The following is a 19,205-nucleotide window of genomic DNA, read 5'->3' as shown; positions in this document are numbered from 1 at the left end:
TATTGTTCCCTCACTGAGGACAATGCTTTTATGATTCTCAGAGGTCTAGAGTCTATTTATTTTGATGAATTTCAAAACATTTTGGTTTTGATCTCCTTGTAAGAAGGGCAGCCTTGGAGGCTGAGCCAGGGCTTTGTGGTTCCAGGTCAGCATGTTTTAGGGAAGATCCAACCCTTGGCTCTGGATTTGGCCCATCGAGCAGCTGAGCAGATGGCAACAAGAACTTTGGAAGCTTTTTGCCAATAACCACACCTCCCTAAATAATCAACAAGTCCATGTCCCCTGTGTGACTGGATGAGAAACCCATGCTGAGGGTGATCTGAGCAGAGTCTGCTCATAGAACAAAATGAGCAACTGATGGTTAGCTTTGTGGTTAGAAACCTGCTTGATTCTCATCCAAGGATTTATCTGCTTGCTGCTGGCTGTTTTCCTGAAGAAGCAAAAATGTGTTCTCCATTCTGCAAGCAATTCTTCTCCCACCAATTTTTATTTTATTTTATTTTATTTATTTTAGAGCTCAGTATGCTACTTATTTCAAAACTGTTCACACTGTAAAGAAACATGAGTAGCACAGATAAATCCATCTTGACATATCCAATCAGTATTTGATCAGGTCAACAACATGCACTTGGGCCCATACTGGATGCTAAGAGGGAAAATAAGAAGAATATTGAACTTTCCTTGTTCTCAAGGCCTTTAAATTTAATTTTTCCTGAAAGTGCAATCTCTTCATTTACTGAGTCAGTGGCAAAAAAATGCTATGACATTAAAACATGTCCATTATGAAATTAATCTTTCTTTAATTTAAAAATATAAAAAGAAGAAAAAAATCACTATGAATGCCACTGTTGACTTATGCTTTGATTCCTTCCAGTTTTTATTATTTATATAGACATATTTTATAATAATATAAAATTTATCCACTTACATTTTGACCATTAGGGCTTTCAAAGAGTCACTGAGTTAGAGTGTCACCCATTTTTCCTAAATTACCCTTCTCAGGAGCATTTATCAGTGCTCAATTCTCCCCCAGGTGACCAAGGCAGAGCCCCACCAAAAATATCGTGGGTTGCCAGATGTCTCAGCTTTTTAAAAAGTAATGCTTATAAGTTAGTTTATATTTACAATTCATAGTTAATACAAGAAAATTGGAAGAGAAAAACACTAGGAAAATGCTAACTTTAATCTCAAAGTAACCACTGTCAGCATCTCGGCATGTGTCCTAGATTATTCCTCCATGCCAATTTTTCTTTGTAAAAATAGTAGTGACATTGGATTTCTAGCCAGGCTTGTAAATATTTCTCCATGTCGATAGATATTCTTTAACAGCATGCTTTTCAGTAGTGACCTGTAATTTCATTAAATGGATATATTGAATTGAACTAAGCAAGCCTGTGCTGCGAAGGTAGAGGTTTTTTCCAGTTGATTTTGACTGTCACAGGCAGTGCTACAGGAAATATCCTTGCATTTGCAATCTTAAGTTATTGTCTTAGAACAAATTCCAAGAAGGGGAATTGTTGAGTCAAATATATTTAGTTGGTTTTTTTTTAGAAAAAAAAAAAAGAAAATATAATTACATAATTCTCCCACTCTCTGAAAGCACCTTAAAGAACGGTAAAGGTAATTTGAACTCCTTCAGCCAAAGATCCTAATTCAGGAATTAACTCCTCAAGAGGGAAACAAAGTAATTGTACTATGATTTGGTGGCTTACAAAAGGCAACATAAAAATGAGGAATATTAGGACCAATAATGCGGAGAAAGCAATTTGCACTCTTCCATTCTTTGATAGATGCTGTGTTACAGGTAATAACACATTTAGCAAGAATGGCAAAGTATAAGTTTCCCCTAGTAGACCCTTCAAATGGGATGATAGTTATAAATACAATAAACATGACATGTCTCTTAAGGGGTAAAGGAAGTCAACTTCTAACCAGAAAAGAGTCAGGTATGTAACACCATTATATTACTTAATCTTCACTGAGGCTCTTTGACATTTTCTAGGGACTGAATGTTTATGTCCACCCATCCTCCCAAAATTCGTGTTATGGAGTCCTAACCCTAGTGTGGCTATATTTGGAGATGGAGCCTCTAAGGAAGTAATCAAAGTTAAGTGAAGTCAAAAAGGTGAGTCCGTGATCACGCAGAATATGTCCTTAAAATAAGAAATAACCAGCCAGGTGCGGTGGCTCACGCCTGTAATCCCAGCACTTTGGGAGGCCAAGGCAGGTGGATCACAAGGTCAGAAGATCGAGGCCATCCTGGCCCACATGGTGAAACCCCATCTCTACTAAAAATATAAAAATTAGCTGGGCGTAGTGGCACGTGACTGTAGTCCCAGCTACTCAGAAGGCTGAGGCAGGATAATGACTTGAACCCGGGAGGCGGAGATTGCAATGAGCCGAGATCAGGCCACTGCACTCCAGCCTGGGCAACAGAGCAAGACTTCGTCAAAAAAAAAAAAAAAAAAAATGCCCTCACTAAAAACCAAATTTGCCAACACCCTGATTTTGGAGGTCTCAATTTCTAAACCTGTAAGAAAATATAATTTATATTGTTTAAGCCACTCAGCCTGTGATAAGTTGTTATGGCAGTCTGAGAAGTCTAATACAACATGGATATTACCATCATCTACATTATAGATGAGAAAACTTCAAGTGAGGAAGGCTAACAATATACAGCAGGTCACACAGTAAGGATCTGACAGCTTTTGAACTCACCTATGTCTGAGCTACAGCCCATGTTCTATCTGCTTTATCTTCTTGATTCTACAAGAAAGAAAAAAGTTGGTGACTACCTTTCAGGTGTGATTTGAGACACTCTAGTCAACTGTTCTAGGTCCTAAGACATGTTCATTATTATCTGCCTCCATTCCTGAAATTCCATTAAAGAATCTATGCCCAATGTTCTAAGGTTTTCTCTCTCTTTCTGGAACTTTTCTCTGAAATTCTGAAATCTCCCAAAAAGAATAATATTTTAAACTAAGGAATCTGACATATAGTTCCCTCCCCAAATGTACAACCCACCTGAAGTTTTCAGAACATTACCTTTGTCTAATAATCTAGACAGTAAATAACGAGACCAACAAGGCCTACCCAGTTGCCCATCAACGCAATTATGTTGCAAAAAAATGTCAAGCAAGAAGCCTAAAATAAAAAAGTAATCATAATTAAAACTAAATGCAATTATTATATAATTCAGAGCTACTTAATTCTATTATAATTACATCTTAAAACTGGGGTATTATGAAGGTTTACTGACAAAAAAAAAAAAAAATGACAGAGAAGAATAAAGCCTCCATTATACCCTTGATTTTTGTTTGTTTGTTTCTGTTTTTGTTTTTCCGAGTCTTATCAACACGTGCAAGCCAACCAGCCAAAAACTTTCTCTAATTTCGTTGCTATCAGTTAAATATTCTTGCAGGCACATTCTCACATATCTCCCATTTCCAATACATGCAGATTATGTGGCCCAGTCCTCCTAAAGAAAATGTAGACAACACAGCTATTAACTGTTTTGGCCACAATGTATTCATTCAAGCCTGTTCTTGCTCTCATATTTCCTATCTGAATTGCCAACAACTTCGTTGCTCCAAATCAGAAATTTTGGAGCCATTCTTGTCTCTTCCTTTCACAGCAACCAGTTTCAAAAGGTTCTATGAATTCACCCTCATCAAAACTCTCTAAACCATCTGCTTTACGGTCTTCCTGATACCCCACCTCATTGCAGGTCAAGGTCAGCATCATCACCCACTTCCATCAGGGCATCAACCTCATCGTTAGCCCCCTCCACCCAATTCACTCTTATGTAGGGTGAGAAACTTCAAGAACGTCTACGGGATAAAGAACCATAAGGTGTATTATTAAAAGTATTAATTTTAAAAATTAAATTTATTAAATTAAAATTTATTGAATACATTTTAATAAAAATAAATTAAATTTTATTTAATAAATTTTAATAAAAACAAATTAAAATTTATTAAATTAAAATTTATTAAATTAAAATTAAAAATTAATTTGAAAAGTATTTTAAAAGGTATTATTGAAATATTTGCCATACTACATGTTTATATTTCTCTTGAGGCATATCTCTTCATGATCTTTTATGCACACTCAGCATGTTAATGCTATTCTTATGAAAGGTTTTAAATTCTTAGCAGGATCTCAGATTGTTGATATTTTATAATTTGAGGATAAGTCACTTAATTTCTTTGAAATTTGGTTACCTTATCTGTCAAATGATGTGACACCTTGGTGATGTAGTTCTCAAATTCTAAGGCTCTCTGTTGTGTTGAGTAAACTTATCTACTAAGATTTTATTTGCTTTTATAATTCATTTCTAAGGGTTCAGTGCATACGTTGGTGAATGAATGCTGCTGTGCTTAGACGGTTTAATCCTTTATTGATAACATCTGCTTTTCTTTGGTATTAAGTGTTCCACAAGAGGGCGCCCACTTTCTGGCAAATTAGATATTATAGCCTTAGGCCTCAAATTTTAGAGAAATCCCCAAGAGCGATTTAAACAGCAGTTTAAACTTGTAACCTATTTAAATAGTACATATCACTTGTTTAAATATTTCAAAAGATAATTGTTAGTACAAATTTAAGTCTTTAAAAGAGGATCCCTACAAATGGGGTGAATTGGTGATTTTTCAGTGACATTGAAACGATGAAAGACATGAAATTTTGTATGAAGATAGACTTGGGGTTCTATTAGACTTTCTAGAGAACCTTCAATTTCTTAACTTCCTGCTTAATAGACATGCTTCCTAATTACATCTGAATGGTCTACCTCAGAGGGTTTTATGGAGGTTGATTTAAAGTATATGAAAATGATTTGAAACATTATCTAAATATAGGCTATTGTTTTTAGGCAAGAGTCTATTGCTAAAAACCAGGACTCAGGTTGTGTCTTAATTATCTTAACTATCATTAGATATGTATAGCAGGAAAAGGTAAAACAAAATTATGAAAGATCCAGTTTTTCATGCTGAAATGTTTCTATTTGAAATTCCCATCAAATAGATGAAAGGTAACCACGTAAATAGCATGTCTGCACTCAACAGCATCAAACGTTTTATACTACATGGTGGCTTTATCAAAATAAAGCCATTGAGTCAGACATTTTCGATAAAAAACAATTTTGGGTAGAATTCTTCACAAAAACAACAAAGCACTCTGGAGAGCAAATAAGCAGTTTCGAGGAAAGATTCCGCTATCCATTGAGAAAATTTCATTCAAGGGTCCACATTTATAAACTTTAGGCAAATTATAATGGAGTCTGATGGTGGAGATGATGGTGATGGTGAAAGGAGTGGGGCAAAGTTGATGGGAATAAAGGAAGGGAAGTGAATGAAGTTGGGAGATGGGTGGGGGATGGGGAAGGAGGAACAAACTGATAATCAAAGGGACCCTGCAGGCAGGAAGACATTAGGTCAGGACAGCTAACACAAGACAGCAGCTTCCAGGCTCACTGGACACTAGAAGGACTCAAAACATCACACCAAAGGCAAAGCAGCCACCCAGGAGACTAGCCAGGGCATCAAAAGATGTGAGAGATGACATCTATGTATGAGGTTATAAAGTTAGTAGGAAGAGTATACGTTTCTCTTTCAGTATGGTTTTAAGTGACTTTGAGAAAGTTAAATAATGTTTCTGAGCTTCCATCTGTTCAACTTTTTTTTTCTGTTCTAATCTATTTTATTTTTATGTACTATTATTGTTTTTATTATTTTAATAGTTTTTGGGGAACAGGTGGTATTTTGTTGTATGGATAAGTTCTCTAGCAGTGATTTCTGAGATTTCAGTGCACCCATCATGCAAGCAGTGTGCACTGAACCCAATGTGTAGTGTTTTATCCCTCACTCCCTGCCATCCTTCCCCCTGGAGTCCATTATATCTTTTTTTTTTTTTTTTTTTTTTTTTTTTGAGACGAAGGTTTGCTCTGTCACCAGGCTGGAGTGCAGTGGCGCCATCTCGGCTCACTGCAACCTCCGCCTCCCAGGTTCACGCCATTCTCCTGCCTTAGCCTCCCGAGTAGCTGGGACTACAGGCGTCGCCACCACTCCCAGTTGATTTTTGTATTTTTAGTAGAGACGGGATTTCACCATGTTGGCCAGGATGGTCTTGATCTGACCTCATGATTTGCCCGCCTCTGCCTCCCAAAGTGCTGGGATTACAGGCATGAGCCACCACGCCTGGCCCATTATATGGTTCTTATGCCTTTGTGTCCTCATAACTTAGCTCCCACTTACGAATGAGAACATTCGATGTTTAGTTTTCCATTCCTTAGTTACTACACTTTGAATAATGGTCTACAACTCCATCCAAGTTGCTGTGAGTGCCGTTATTTTGTTCCTTTTTATGGCTGAGTATGGGATATAGATATATATAGAGAGATATATATATAGATATATAGATATATCTCACAGGTTCTTTATCCACTCATTGGTTGATGGGCATTTGAACTTGTTCCATATTTTTGTAATTGTGAATTGTGCTGCTATAAACATGTGTATGCAACTGTCTTTTCTTATATGACTTCTTTTCCTCTGGGTAGATACGTAGCAGTGTAAATGGTAGATCTACCTTTAGTTCTTTAAGGAATCTCCACAGTGTTTTTCACAGTGGTTGTACTAGTTTACATTCCCACCAGTAGTAGACAAGTGTTCCCTTTTCACCACATCCATGCCAACATCTATTATTTTTTGATTTTTTAAGTATGGTCATTCTTTCAGAAGTAAGGTGGTATCACATTGTGGTTTTGATTTGCATTACCCTGACAATTAACGTGTTGAGCATTTTTTCATGTCTGTTGGCCATTTGTGTATCTTCTTTTGAGAATTGTCTATTCATGTCTTTAGCCCACTTTTTAATGGGATTATTTGTTTTTTTCTTGCTGATTTGTTTGAGCAGCTCTTCAACTTTAAAATGAGGATAATAATACCTCTCAGTGTTATAATGATTTAATAAAATAAAACATAAAGCTGCACATGGTAAATACTATTACACAAAAAACAGTACCTCTACCATCACTATCATCAATATCCTCCTCTCCTCCTCATCATCATTATTTTTATCTGTGTCATCGCACATTATTTCTGTTTTAAGACTTGATCATGTGGTAAGTCCTTCAGTGAATGTACCTGGCTAAAATACTTCTGTGGCTTTCCATACATGGCAATTAAATTTTTTTAAAAAAGAACTCTTACAAAGGTTAACATATATCTACCTGGTGACCAAGCAATTTCATTCCTAGGTGTTACCAGAGATAAATGGAAGTATTTGTAAATAAAAAGACACATACTAAAAGACACATACTAAAAGTTTTAATTGTAATTACCTCAAACTGGAAGCAACCCAAATGTCCATTAAGTGGTGAATTAAACAAATTACGGTATATTCATCCAGAGAATAAGCTACTGGCACAATCAATAACACATAAATCTCAAAAACATTATGTTGAGAGAAAGAAGCAAGACAGGGATAATGGATACTAATGATTTCTTTATACAAAATTGAAGAACACACTAAACTAATCCATGTTGACAGAAATCAGAACAGAAGTTCAGGCGGGAGGAAGAGGGAGCAGAGGAGGGAGCGGGACAGGACTGGTAAGGATTGACTAGAAAGGGGTATCGTGGAATGTAGAATGTTCTCATCCTGCCTAGGGTGTGGATTTTATGAGGGTACATGTTAAATGGTTCACTTACGCTGTGTGCATTTGACATATGTGAGTTATATCCCAATAACATGTCAGTTCTTTGGAAATGTAAGAGAAAATAAACAAGTCTGTGAGATTTAAGTAGCCAGAAATTGCTCACAAAGTGAAACTGATCTACCAAGATACAGTGAAAGGCAACATGTACAGAGATAGCTTCCCTGGCAAAAAAGAAAAAAAAAAAAAAAAAAAAAAAACCCAGAAACCTACAGTGATGAATAAAGTAAGAGCAGATTTTCAGAAGTTGCTGAATCCATAGCTCATGAGAAAAATAGTCAGTTGTCAGGGGCTGCCTGTAGCAAATTTTCCCTGTGTGGAAGTTGAATTATCATTAAGCATGATCAGTGTCTGTGAAACGGGTTGATGGGGGCACATTCTGCACATTTACTGCATGTCCTACTCACCCCGTAACTGAATCCTCTGCCAGGCCTTCACGGTATGTCCATAATCTGGGCGCTTCCCACCACCTTCACTGCAGCTCAAGCCACCATCCCCTCTAGCCTGGTTATGGCAATAGCTTCGGTTTCCAGTCTCCCTGCTTCCACCCTGGCCTATTTTCAGCATAGCCTACTCGCAGCACAGTAGCCAGAGAGACCTCGTTAAGACTCTCCAGTAGTTTTCCACGACCCTTAACACAAAATGCTGACTGGATTAAGAAAATGTGGCACATATACACGTGGAATACTATGCAGCCATAAAAAAGGATGAGTTCATGTCCTTTGTAGGGACATGGATGCAGCTGGAAACCATCATTCTCAGCAAACTATCACAAAAACAGAAAACCAAACACCGTGTGTTCTCACTCATAGGTGGGAACTGAACAATGAGATCACTTGGACACAGGAAGGGGAACATCACACACCGGGGCCTGTTGGGGGCTGGGGGAGGGGGGAGGAATAGCATTAGGAGATATACCTAATGTAAATAACGAGTTAATGGGTGCAGCATACCAACATGGCACATGTAAACATGTGACAAACCTGCACGTTGTGCACATGTACCCTAGAACTTAAAGTATAATAAAAAAATAAAAAAGAAGAAAAAAAGCCTAATTATTTATTCTCTTGGCCTACAAGGTCTGCATGAACCTGCTGCTGCAGTCCACCTCTCCAACTTTATCTCATTCCCTGAGGCACTCTCCAGTCCTCCGTGATCCACCCTTAGCAGTTTCTTACTGTAGTTTGGATATCCTAAACTTGTGTCAGATATAGGGTTTCGTACTTGCTATGCCCTTTCCTGGGAATGATCCTCTTTCACAGCTTCTGGCTTTTACTTCATTTAGATTACTGCTCTTATGGCCTCTTCCTAGAGATGCCTTCTCTGAAAACCCTTTTAAAATAGCACCCCCAATTACCACCTTTCTCATTAACCCATATGATTGTTAATTTTATGTGTCAACTTGACTGAGCCATAGGTGTGCCCAGATATTTAGTCAAACATTATTCTGGGTGTTTCTGTGCAGGTGTTTTGGGATGAGATGAATATTTACATATGTAGACCGAGTAAAGCAGACTGTCCTCCCTAATATGGGTGGAAAATCATCTGAAGGTCTGAATAGAACAAAAGGCTGACCCTCCCCAGAATAAGAGAGTCTTCTTCTGCCTAATGGCCTTCCAACTGGAACATTGGCCCTTCCTGATTTTGCAGCAGTCTGCCAGCCTACAGGCTCAAACTGGGACATCAGCTTTGTGGGCCTTGGACTTGCTCCCCCTCCATAATCATATGAGACAAAACCACCTAATGAATAATAGATCCTATTGATTCTGTTTCTCTGGAGAACCCTAATACAACATGATTTATTTTTCCCACAGTGCTTACCCTCATCTGGCACACAATACATTTTCTCATTTATTTGTTTATTGCCTGATCCCTCATGTAAGTTCATGAAGGCAGAAACTTTGTCTTATTTTCTGCTAAAGCTAAGCACCTAGCACATAGTAGGTGCTCAGGAAATAATTGTGGAATGAATTCTACTGGAAAAGCTTATTCTACTTGAAATGCCAGTTAAGAATACTTAAAAGGCTTTCCCTTACAATCCTAGACACCTTGAATGCTGGTTTTCTACTTTGGTTACACATGAAAATCAATAAGAAGCTTTTATGTATTTTACTTTATGCTTTTAATACATGGTTCTGATAAGTGGTGTAGAAACTTCACCAGGCAACCAAAGGAGTCCATGGTACACAAATGCTAAGAATTTACCTTGCTCAATGAACATGGCAGGAATTATATCTTCATCTTCACTCACAGTGTTTAACACATTGCTGCTGTGCAGTGAGTCTTTCTTGAGCAGAGTGTGAGATGGAGAGGCCGTGGTGGGTCCCCACTGCCCAATAGCTCACATTGTTGAGCACCTGATGCCAGGCACTGTGTACGACGCTGTAGAAGCCTTGTCACTTCGTTCTCACATTGACAATCCTGTGAGGAGGGTATTATTATGCTCCCCAATCACAGATGAGAAGTTCAGAGAAGTTAGGCAGTGTATCCAAGGTTCAACACCTCTTTGATCAGGCTGACTTGGGAATCCAAGCCTTTACCTACTGTGCTGCCTCCCTGTGGCATCTCTTACCTAGGTTGCTCCAGAAGTTTTCTAGTTGGTCTCCCTGCCTGCATTTTTGCCCTGTTCCTATATGTTTGCAATACCACTATGTCACAACCAACTTTATCTAAAGCCCTCCAGAGGCTTCTGGTTGCCCTCAAGGTACCATCAAATTGCTATGCCCTGGGCATCTGTGACCGGGCTTCATCTGTTTTTTAGGGTCACTAGGGCCATCACTTCCCCTCCCTGTCCCAACTCCCTCACACACACTATACTCCAGCCTTGCCAAACTTGCTTTGGTCTCTCAAACTTGGCACAAATTCTCTTCAGTCTGGGCCTTCCTAAAGCAGCTCGTTGGCCTAGTGTGTGCTGTCTCCTCCTCTTCTCCTGCTTAACCCCAGCGTTCCTTTTAGTTTTCTGTTCAGATACCACCTCCTCCAGGAGACCTCCCCCGAATTCTTCACAGTACATTATGAGCTCCAGGTAAGCGTTCCTGAGATCTTTGGGCCTCTCCTTCACATTCCATCCCCCTTTACTGTTTTTGGTGAGTTAACTTCTTGCCTTCCCAGCTGGATGGGATCTAGCCTATCTTGTCCACTTTAGGGTGAGCCCCTAGCACCTACAACAGTGCCTGGCACATGAAATGTGCCTAATGTATATTTGCTATATGTTTGAATAGATGAGTCATTGAGACACCTACTCTTAAGAACTCATCTGTTCATTTGCATGAAATGTCCAGAAATGGCAAATCTATAGAGACAAAACAATTAGCAACTGCCCGGGCATGTGAGTGGGAGCTGGGAGTGATTGCTAATGGGCAGGAGAGATCTCTGTAGGGTGTTGAAAATCTTCTGAAATTAGTTTGTGGTGGTGGTTGCACAACCATATGTCCACTAAACATCATTGAATTATACACTTAAAATAAGAGCATTTATGGCACGTAAATTATTCTTCAAGAGAACTGTTTTAAAAAGGAACTCATCTAGGCTTTGCTGGCTCCTTGTCAACTAGTTCCAGCAATTGCTGTAATGGCAGGAAAGCCATCCCAAAATCTCATATACCTTAGCATTTTTGTAATAGCAATAAGGTCCAGACCTCAAGTTTCACTGTTTCACACACAACTTTGACTTCTCAGTGGAAAGTATTTTACTCCCTTAGATTCTTCAGGAGCTGCCGTCATCAAGTTTCGTGGAACCTGATAAGGAGGCTCAGAGTCACATGGCGGAGGGAATTCCTGTACTGAACATTAAAAAAAAATCTTTGTAGCTGAGTTTACTTGGAGACTAGCACAATGTGCACGGGTGTTAGATAAGGCCAGAGAAGTGTCTGAGTGTGACCAGGCAAGAGATAGGAGAGCAAAAGCTGTTCTCTCTAATTTCTGAACCCCGGCTGCAAAGTTGCTAAACAGTCACATGGTTCCTAGCGAGTGGAAGGTCTCTGATTTCTCTTCTGCAAATGTGGCAATAATTTAGAGTTCCCCAGCCCAATAAGAGGAACATGTGTGGCCACAGGCTGGCCTTGGGACTCCAGTTACACCCTGGAGGGGAGCTTCTTTTTGCCTTGGTTTTGTCAAATGACATGTGGCAAGAAGTGGTTTGCTAAGAACCTGCTGCTCTACTTATAATGTTCCCACAACCCATGCCAGAGTGCCCAAAGAGAAAAATGATAGGACTCCTCAAGTCCAAGATCCCTGGAGAGCTCATGGCTGCTACCCCAAAGTCCTTTGCTCTGATGGAATCTAGGACTACCCAAATGTTGAGAACAGAGTGACAAAGCCAGCAGGGGAGAGAACTCCTGAGCTGTGTCTTAGTGAAATTCCCTCTTTTGCATACGAATTATTGGTGATGCCTGCCTGATTGCCCTATAGTTGGTATATGAGATTTTATAAGATGGGGGGAACAATCCTCTGGAAGGAGTGTGGAACGGTGGACAGATGACTGGACTAGAACATAGAAAACCTGAATTCAAATACTAATTCTACGACAAATCCGCTATGTGAGCTTGGGGAAATCACTTTTCTTCTCTGAGCATCTGACTGCCCATCTGTAAAATGAGGAGTTTTGGTTAGATGAACTTTAAGATCCTCTTGACTCCGATAACGAGAAGAGTAATAACTAGAATCATGAGTGCCAGGTACATCGTGTGTAATCCCAAGAGGCAGGCATAGCTATCACCAATTACAAATGAGGAAACTGAAGATATGGCAGACTAACCAAACTCCTCCAGTTCAAACTACTTAAAAAGAATTGCTTGAACTGAATACCCTAAAACAGATCCTGAACTCTGACTACACAGCGGAATGTGAGGGAATTGTTTCTCATTTCTTGGGCTTGTGGGCACCGTAGACATTTCCAAAGGCGACTGGCTACTACAGAAAAGCCTCTAGATTTTCCCCCTAACATTACATTTAGAAAACTTTCAAATACACAAAAAAATTAAAAGCATTTTATAGTACCATCCTAATACCTTCTACTAGCTCTTACTGTTTGCTTTCGCACATAGCTAGTCACCTGCCATCCCACTATCCCTGCATCAATCTTATTTTTGGAGGAAGCTTCAGTCTTGATGAGTTCTAAGAAAGGGGTCTCTCATTAAGCTTTCTCAGTTCTTTCTCCCTGGCCACATATTGCTTAACCTTCACAAGCGTCAATGAAGCCAGTGCAAATGGGCCTTATGGAGGAAGAAATTGAGACTCACAAAGGTCAGCAACTTGCTTAAGGCCACTGAGCTGGGAAGTGCTGGAACCCACCTGCCTCAGGCAAAAGCCCCTGCTCTTACCACCATGTTCTGTTGCCCTCTGACACAGCACTTTTCAAAAACACAGGCATTATGCCTTCGTTAGCCAGTCATCTTATACTTCCACTGAGGGTTTTTTCCCCCCTCCAGGACATTAATATCTTTGAGGCAAAATGAAACAAAATAAAAACAACTCCGGTTTTATTCACTCTGCTATAAGCAGAACTTCATGTATAGTGTCCTAAAAGAGAATGAGTAAATTATGTGGTCCCCCTCCATAGAGGTTAACTGTAGCGTCTGGTTTTGTGTGTGTGCGTATATGTGTGTATTTATGTGTATTCCATCATATTTGTTTGCTTTCACAAACTAGTGCCTTTCAACTCTGCTGCCAACCTTAGCTGCTGGTTTTGTCTTTCTTCCTTTCATTTTGCGTGCCATGTTCTTGAAATGGTGGGAGAAGAGGAAGTTCCATCAGGGTGAATGAGTGTAGGTATAGGCACTTGAGTGATGTGGGAATGCTCATATTGCTCAATGTGCCTTTCAAGACCCAAGCCTTATCATCCTCAACCCGTTAGCTGGGTTTGCACAAGCAAATACATTTCCGTGGATGTTTTTTTTCTTTTCTTTTTTTTTTTTTTGAGACTGAATTTTGCTCTTTTTTGCCCAGGCCCCAAAGTGCTGGGATTATAGGCATGAGCCACTACAGCTGACCTAAATACATTTCCTTGCCAGTTTGATTGAGTAAAGGGATGTTGGTAACCAGAAATGCCTTAGGTGATCCAGAATCCCATCACACCTTTATTTTAAAGTATCTTTTCCCCTCTGCTTTCATTTAAATATGGTGTGTCTGCAGTTACAGGAGCCATAATACTTTATTTTTTAAGATTTTCCCCCACTTTTTATTACTTTTTATCTATTTATTTATTTTGAGACAGAGTCTTGCTCTGTCCCCCAGGATGGAGTGCAATGGCACGACCTCAGCTCACCACAACCTCTTCCTCCCAGTTTCAAGTGATTCTCCTGCCTCAGCCTCCCAAGTAACTGGGATTACAGGTGTGTGCCACCACACCTGGCTAATGTTTTTAAAAAATTATTTCTAGTAGAGACAGGGTTTCATCATGTTGGTCAGGCTGGTTTCAAACTCCTGATCTCAGGTAATCCACTCACCTCGGCCTCCCAAAGTGCTGTGATTACAGGAGTGAGACACCATGCCAGGCCCACTTTTTTGTTAAAGAATAAATCACAGATTGGGAAAAACAGGTTAATATTCTTAGTGGACAAAGGTAGTGTACAAATTGGCAAAAAGAAAACACATTTCCAATGCAAAAATGGGCAATGACAATGAGAGCCCTAACACTTTAAATCAGGGAAACTTACCATGAAAGCGTTTAACTCCTTTGTCCCATGAGCCATTCTGGCTGCCTGGTGAAGTCTATAAACCCCTTTCTAGGAAAAGCATTTTTATATAAAATGTAATATAACAGATCACAAAGAATATTGATTTTATCATAATGCAATTATTAAAATATTAAAATAATTGTGACATAATATTTATGTCATTATTAATATATTAGATAACTAAATTTAGAGATAATTCTAATAGTTACTGTAATTTCTGGTTAATGAGTGTAAATATTTTAAGATATCTGAGATATTATCAAAATATTTCATAATTCAAAATATTAATATAACATGAAAGTATCTGAGAGATCTGTGAGCAACAAAGCCACAGGAACTACTAATACACATGAGTTTTCTTTCTCACCATTCATAGTTGAAGGAAATGTTAAATGTCACATAGGGCTAGTAAAAATAAATATTTTTCCTCCAAAGACGTTTACATACATCCTAAATTCTATGCAGTCATAAGAATGATTAGTTTAGAAAGGATTTTAACAATTATACAGCTCAAGGGTTCTAACCCTGGATGGACATCACATTAATTTAGTGAATATTGAAAAAATAGAAATTCCTGGGACATGACTTATTGAAATAGAATCTCTGAGGGAAAATCCATAAATTTGTATTTTTTATAAATTCCAGAGGTTATTCCGATACAAAGCCAATAGGGAATCCGCTGAGCTAGCCCAATATTTCCAATAATTCATTCACGAAGAATTTATGGAATACATTCCCTTTTCCATCCTCAACTCTCATGGACCTGGTGTTTTGACAGAGGCTTTGTCTTACTACATGAATTAAATAATCATTTCTCCCCATATTAAAAAATGTTTAACATGTACTTTGCACATACTAAAACTTATACTTTTAGTGTACCATACAGTCATGTAACCCAGTCATGTAATCACCACAATTATCAAGATAGAGAGCAGTGACTTCACCCTAAAAAAATTACCTGTGTTCCTTTGGAGTAAACTCTTCCTCCTATTCCCAATACCTAGAAACCACTGATTTGTTTTCTGTCCTGGTTGTATATTTTCCAGAAAGTTATACAAATGCTTCATACTATATGTATATATTTTGAATCTGGCCCTCTTCCATTGAGCATAATGCATTTGCAATTCATACATACCGTGTGTATTAGTAGTTCATTTCTTTTCATTATTAAGTAATATTTCATTGTATTAGGATACCAAGTATTTTTACTCATTCATTAGTTGAGGAATATTTGGATTGTTTCTAGTTTTGGGCAATTATGAATAAAGCTTCTATACACATTCATAGGCAGGTTTTATGTAAGTTTTTCTTTCACTTGAGTACATATCTAAAAGTGAGATTGTTTGGTCATATGGTAAGTGTATATTTAACTTTATTTTAAAACTCCCAAGCTGTTTTCCAAAGTGGCTGCACCGATTTCATTTTCGCTAGCAAAGTATGTGAGATCCCGTTGCTCTGCATTCCCAGCACTTGGCATTGTCAGCTTTTTGTTTGTTTTTTCTTATTCTATTCTAATAGGTGTGTATCTCATTGTCATTTTAATTTGCATTTCTCTTATGGCTAATGAGGGCAACCATCTTTTCATGTGCTTATTTACCATCTGTGTATTTTCCTTGGTGGATTATCTATTTAAATCTTTTGCCCATTTTATAAATTGGGTTGTTTGATTATTATTGAGGTTTGAGCTTTTAAAAAATATATTCTCGATGCAAGTCTTTCATCAGATGTTTTTCAAAGATTTTCTCCAGGTTTGTATCTTGTATTTTCATGTCCTTAATAGTGTCTTTTGAATAGAAGTTCTTAATTCTCATTTTTTAAATGCTAAATCATGGTTTCGGTACCGTATCTAAGATGTCTTTGCCTAACTCAAAGCCACAAATAATCTCTCCTTTGTTTTTTCTAGAATTTTCAAAGTTTTGTGTTTTATTTTCAAGTCTGTGGTCCATCTTGTGTTAATTTTTATATTTGATGTAAGATATGAATTAAGGGTCATTTTTGCATATGTGGATATCCAACTTAAACCATTCAAACAAATGATTCCTACATCATTTGTTGAAAAACTTTTCTTTATTGAATGTCCTTGACACTTTTATGACAAAAAATCTATTGACTATTTTCATGGGGATCTATTTCTTGACTTTCTATTCTGCTTCATAAATCTAGGTATCTGTATTTTTGCCAACATTACACTATCTTGATTATTATTATAAGCCTTGAAATCAGGTAGTGTGCATCCTTCAATGACGTTCTTTTTCTAAATTGTTTTGACTATTCTGGCTCTTTTGCTTTTCCTTATAAGTTTTAGAATCAGCTTGACAATTTCTAACAAAAAATCGTGATGGCATTTGGATTGGAATTGTATTGAATTTATACAGCAGTTTGGGAAGAACTGCCATTTTAACAATATTGAGTCTTCTAGTCAAGGAGCATTTGTATCTCTCCACTTACTTAGATCTTCGATTTTTCATCAGTTTTATAATTTTCAGCATACAAATCTTGCTCATGTTTAAATTTATCCCGAAGTATTTCATGTAGTTTGGGTACTATTATAAATGGCATTTTATGCATTTTTCAATTACCAGCAGTGCATTTGCTAATATATAGAAATGAGGCGTGACCTTAAATATATTGAACTTGTGTCCTGCAACCTTGCTAGTTTCACTTACTAGTTCTAGTGGCTCTGTTTTATGATTATTTGGAATTTTCTAAATAGACAGTTGTGTCATCCATGAATAGATATTATTTTAGTCTCTTTTTAGTCAGCTTTTTTTTTTTTTCTTGTCTTTTGCACAAGCTAGAACCTCCAGTATAATGTGGAATAGGAATGGAGAAAAGGACATCCTTGTCCTATTCCCAGTATTAGGGAGAAAATGTTCAGTCTTTTACCACTCATTACAGTAGCTATACTTCTCCTGATAGATGAGATCAAGTAGGTTTTTCTAGTTTTCTGAGTGTTTTTATTTTATTTTACTAAATTTTCTCAAATGCTTTTCTCATGTCTACTGAGATGAGAAAAATTATGTGGTTTCTTTTCTTTAGTCTGTTGATAGACTAAACAGAGAATTACGTAGAGTTATTACTGAATGTTCAACCAGTCTAGCATTCGTGGGGTAAAAAAATACTACCTAGCCATGGTGTATTATCTTTTCATATATTGATGGATTTGACTTGTTGCATTTTGTTAAATATTTTTGCACCTGTGTTCATGAGAAATATTGGCCTGTAGTTTTCTTGTGATGTTTGTGTCTGGTTTTGTTATCAGGGTGATACTGGCTTAATTACAAGTGTTAGAAGTGTTCCCTCCTCTTCTATTTTCTGGAAGGGTTGATATAAAATTAGTATTGTATTTTCCTTAAATGGTTAGTAGAATTTTCCAGTAAAGCTATTTGGGCCTGAAGTTTTCCTTCTTGGATTATTTTTAACTAAAAATTCAATTTTTAAAAATAGATAATTTCTTTATGAGTAAACTTTGACAAATTATGTCTTTCAATGTATTTTCTCATTTCCTATAAGTTGTCAAATTATAGGCATCAAGTTTTTCATAGTATTATTTTTCTCACTTTTTAATATCTATAGATTTCTCCATTTTTATTAATCAAAAATTTTATCAAATTTGTAGTCACCCTAGTCAGATTACCATAAAAGAACGAGGGTTATCTCACTGGATTGATATAATTCTAGACCTAAGCAAAAAATTAGATGTTTGACTTATTAAGGTCTGTCTTCCTACTAAGAATCATTGATTTATGTTGGTCATTTTGAACTATTATTCTTTTAAGGTCATCACTGGTGTATTTGCAACGCAGTGGCCCAAATAGTTCTAGCAGTCATTTTTCCAGATGTTTTGGGGATTTTCTAGGTAGACATCATGTCAACTGTGAAAACCATATTTATAAAAAAGAAAATTGAGATCAGAAATGTTAAGTAGTTTTCCCAGAAACATTCCAGATGCAGGTTGAGAACTAAAGGAATTCAGCTAAATCCAAAAAAAGGCAGCATTGGAGAATATAAAATAATGAGCTAAAAAAAAAATCAAGCGCAGCAGCTACAGTTTGCAATCTTTCATTAATAATTTATTGATTGGCTGGGTATGGTGACTCACACTTGTAATCCCAACACTTTGGAGGCTGATGGGGGGCAGATCTTGAGGTCAGGAGTTTGAGAGCAGCCTGGCCAACATGGTGAAACCCCATCTCTACTAAAAATACAAAAATTAGCTGGGTGGGGTGGTGTGCACCTGTAGTCTGAGCTACTCAGGAGGCTGAGGCAGGAGAATATCTTGAACCTGGGAGGCAGAGGTTGCAGTGAGCCAAGATTGTGCCACTGCACTCCAGCCTGGACAATAGAGGGAGACTCCGTCTCAAAAAAATAAAAAATAAAAATAAACGATTGATTTCAAGCAAATGACTTTATTAAACTTGCATTTCTCTATCTGTAAAACACTTATCTTACTTAAGTATGACGTTTTGAAGAGATTGATACAAAATACCTGGCATGCACATGGTTGATGCTCAGTAAAAAGAAGCTTCTATTATTTGTCACTGCAACCACTTCAGTAACTTGAGTTAAAATTCAACTTGAGCCACTTTCGAAAGGCCAGGCTTGGTAGACAAAAAGGTCAAGTTTCTCCAGGTTGCTGAGAAAACCATCCTTAACTTCTTAAATACTCCAGCTTAGGTTCAATGAGGTTTTTGTTTGTTTTGCTTTGTTTTTTCAGTTTTAGGGGAAAATATTACTCCTCACCCTCATCTGGAAAACACTCGATGACTCAATTTCAGTCAAGAAATGTATATTGAGCATGACATGTGACTACCT

The sequence above is a fragment of the Mandrillus leucophaeus genome, unplaced genomic scaffold, assembly GCF_000951045.1.
Source record: "Mandrillus leucophaeus isolate KB7577 unplaced genomic scaffold, Mleu.le_1.0 Scaffold3, whole genome shotgun sequence".
In the NCBI taxonomy this organism is placed as follows: Eukaryota; Metazoa; Chordata; class Mammalia; order Primates; family Cercopithecidae; genus Mandrillus; species Mandrillus leucophaeus.
The sequence above is the reverse complement of the archived record's forward strand: the minus strand, read 5'-3'. Positions refer to the sequence as shown.